The sequence below is a fragment of the Pinus tabuliformis genome, chromosome Q (genome assembly GCF_031772625.1).
Source record: "Pinus tabuliformis cultivar Carrire ecotype Pingquan chromosome Q, CPIR1, whole genome shotgun sequence".
In the NCBI taxonomy this organism is placed as follows: domain Eukaryota; kingdom Viridiplantae; phylum Streptophyta; class Pinopsida; order Pinales; family Pinaceae; genus Pinus; species Pinus tabuliformis.
This window is the reverse complement of record NC_142296.1, coordinates 1,226,438,625-1,226,442,438: the sequence shown is the minus strand read 5'-3', so window position 1 is coordinate 1,226,442,438 and position 3,814 is coordinate 1,226,438,625. Positions and strand designations below refer to the sequence as shown.

General features: G+C 32.2%; 1 pseudogene; it reads right to left on the bottom strand.

Annotated features, from left to right (window-relative positions):
- Positions 1–397: 397 nt before the first annotated feature.
- LOC149224215 (peptide-N4-(N-acetyl-beta-glucosaminyl)asparagine amidase A pseudogene) lies at positions 398–2,143 on the bottom strand (annotated as a pseudogene).
- Positions 2,144–3,814: the final 1,671 nt, after the last annotated feature.

Genomic DNA, 3,814 nt, shown 5'->3' with positions numbered 1-3,814 from the left:
TCTAATTGGATTTATAGTAAAAGGAAAAAACTCATACTTGTCCATACATAAGGTGTTTAGTAATGGTTGCATATAACTACTTATTAGAGCAACTCTCATTTGTGAAATTTGAGTTTCAATGATGTTTCGATATCTAAAAAATAAAATTAATCCAATTTCTAAATCCCATAAACTTTAAATGGTTAGATGTTAGGAAATTGTTGACCTTGAATTTTGATCTAAAATATTATTCAAATTTTAAATCTTTATACCATTTCACTATTATCCAACAACTTCAAAGAAAACACATAAAGATGTTAAAAATGAGAGAAATAAAATCTTTATACCATCTCACTATTATCCAACAACTTCAAAGAAAACACATAAAGATGTTAAAAATGAGAGAAAGGAAATTGTTTCAGGGCACTGGGAAGAAAACTGTAAAGTAATTTGCCAGCTGCGGAACTGGGAAGAAACAAACATCTCTCGCAAGATTAGTATGTCTTGCCGCAGGAAGTGTCTGTCGAGTTTGAAACAATTTCCAGGAAAAGCATCCATCAGTGCTTTGATAATTGTACATCTGTTGCATGCTCTCCCATATATTTTGAGTATTATTCAGAGAGCTGAAGAAGCTACCATTAGGCGAAACAACGGATACATTTTTATTAAATGCGTGTGCAATGTTCGAATAAGAAGAATCCAGAGATAAGGGAAAAACGACGTCAACTTTAGAGGATAGTACTATTCCTGTGGCTGCTGCTACAATAACCTCGCTGTTGGTTGTTGTTGTTTGCTGCACATCTCGATAATTTGTTATTAAATTATCATACTTGAACACTTGCGAAGTATTAGTAATGAGCTTTCCATGAGAGGATTCTACCCAGCCAGAGGAAGAGATCGTCCTATTCGCAGATGTGTGAAATGATCCATCGGGGTTTGGCCCAAAAGATAACTCCAACTTCGGCTCCTCGTGTCCAATCAATTGCCCTCTGACACTGCTAGACTTCTCATCAAGCCACAGGTGCAAATTAGCATCCACATACCAAACGTTCATAGCATTGGTCACGCCGAAACCGAATGTGTGCTCTTTTCCGTCCAACAGTTTCCCCAAAAATGGTGTAACCTCAATCTCATAGCTGGGCAGATCAAATGCCCCAATACCAACAACAGGTTGCCAGTAGTATGGATCAAACCACACAGCACCTACAAGGACACCATCGATAAAGACTACCACTTCTCTAAAAGGCCCATTACCACTGGAACTCATGTACCAGAACTCATCATCTTCTTGGCCAGCAACAAAAATCTCCAAAACTGCCTTGTAAGTGTTAGGTGGTAGTTGCAACGACTTTGACTGCACATCAGATGAACTATTTATTTGAAACCACGAGCCCATTATCTGAGTATTAGGAAGCGAAATGGGCAGAATCGAATCTGCAAACCCTGAGTTATCTGACCCTTTTTTCCCATAATCTCCATAGAAGTGAAATGTTATATTGACATGATAAACCCCAGTTAATTGGTCATTAACTAAGTTACCAAGCCAGGCTTCAAGGATTTGAGGCTTATCTAACAATGAAGAATACTTAGTAATGTCCTTCTGAATGGTCCATTCAATCGCTACTTCAATAGGTTCTGCTGTAGAAGTGCGCAGGATCTCCACTCCATTCAACCACACGCCTGCAATTCGGTCATACTGATTCCCATCACACGTTCCCTTCCACTCCATCACCACTTTCGTCCAATTCTTCTGACAATTTGGGGGTGGCGTATAATTTACTCTAACCGGAGGCTGAGTATAAGTGAACGCAAAATCGTGGTCTAACAGTTGGACAGAGCATGGCTTCTCTTTGGGAACCTCGATGGGCTTTGTAACTTCAAAAATTACCTTTGGATTGCCTTGAGAGGGAGACAGATTTACCAGGTCTCTTGGAGGTCGAGCCGAGGAAGTAGAGACCTCCCTCGGCCTCCGTCCATCAACGATGGCAAGAGTTCGAGTCGCCACCAGTAGCATCACGAGCATCTGCCAATGGATTTCCATTGTCTGTAATAAATGCAGAATTCAACACAGGCTACTTATCAATGTTCGGTACTTTCCCAGTGCTTTATAATAGAAACAGCAAGGCTCATTTATACTCATGGCAGCATAGTAACACTTTTTGATGCAGTTGTGTTTAGTGCTACTGTTTTTCTGGACGGTTTTTCTAGTCAGCAATTTATTGATATCACAAGTTTGATATGTAATATTTGCATAATCAAAAAGTAATATGTAAAAAGCCAGTTTAAATAACACAAATCAAGATTTAACCTCAAATTTTTCCACCAGATTCCAACACCAAAAAATCCAAAAAAATCTCACTAAAAACAACTCATTACTATAACTAATGTTTAAATTTAAAAAAAATTAATTCAAAAAATATGTAATTTAATTGATATGTAATTCTAAATGGTAAAGAGTTATAGTTTCATTGAACGAATCTTTACGCAGAAAAAGATATATTCAATGAACGTTTGACTCGCGTGATTTTGAAATCTTTATAATATGGTTAGTGAATAAATATTAATTTGATTTAATAATATATATTTTGTTGGGGTTATTGTTTAGAATTAGAATTTCTATCGGAAGAGATTTAGATTATGGATAATTTAACTTTTGAATGGATATCACTATCATTGTAGTGGTATGAATGGATGGATGGTAGTCTTGATATTTTCAATATTATACAAAATTATTAATATTTTCAATATTATACAAGATTATTTAAGATTGCTTTGTGGATTGGATTGTATATTTCAATTTTAAATGTATAAACTATTTAATGATTATATCTAATTTATTGAAAAATGAAAGTCTTATATTTATTTAGAATAGTTAACTATATATATTTTGTACATTTGATCAATGTATACATCTATAAATTGAGAATTGTATATTTATAAAAAAAAAATATTTGTAAATGTATTTAATCTATATGAAAATAAATACAAAATAAAAATTGAACATGTATATTTATAGATAAAAAAAATCCATTTTGTGAGTTTTGAAGATATTTTGGAAGTTGACGAAGACGACGATAAAGATCGGTCATGTTGAATATATAGAGATGAGATAGGTGAGATAAAATAAAATTTGTAAAGATTTCAAAATCACGCGAGTCAAACGTTCATTGAATATACCTTTTTTTGCGTAAAGATTCGTGCAATGAAACTATAACTCTCTACCATTTAGAATTACATATCAATTAAATTACATATTTTTTAATTAATTTTTTTTTAATTTAAACATTAGTTATAGTAATGAGTTGTTTTTATTTCTGGTGTTGGAATCTGGTGGAATAATAAAAAGGAAAAATAAAATAAAATTTATAAAATATATATATATAAATTATTATACTAAAGGAAGATATGGTGTGAATAAAAAAAAATGTAAATAAATGAGTGTAAATATTTATATATTCTCAAATTAATAATTTCGCAGGACCCCATGAAAAAAGTATATTTAATGAACGTTTGACAAGCGTGATTTTGAATAGGTTTCTAAGTTAGCAAATTGAGTAGGTTAGCAAATAGGTGAAATAAAATAAAATTTGTAAACATTATTATATATTAATTATTACGATGAGGAAACATGGTTCTAAGTTAGTGAAGGAGACAATTCATTAGATTAATAAAAAGGCAAAAGAAAATTAAATGTATAAAATATAATATATAATTATTATTATTTTAAAGGATACAGTGTGAATAAATGTGTAAATATTTAATACATGGAGATGCAGTGTTATTATATTATCAATTTAATAACTTTGAAGGACTATTCATGTTTTTGGGAGAATAT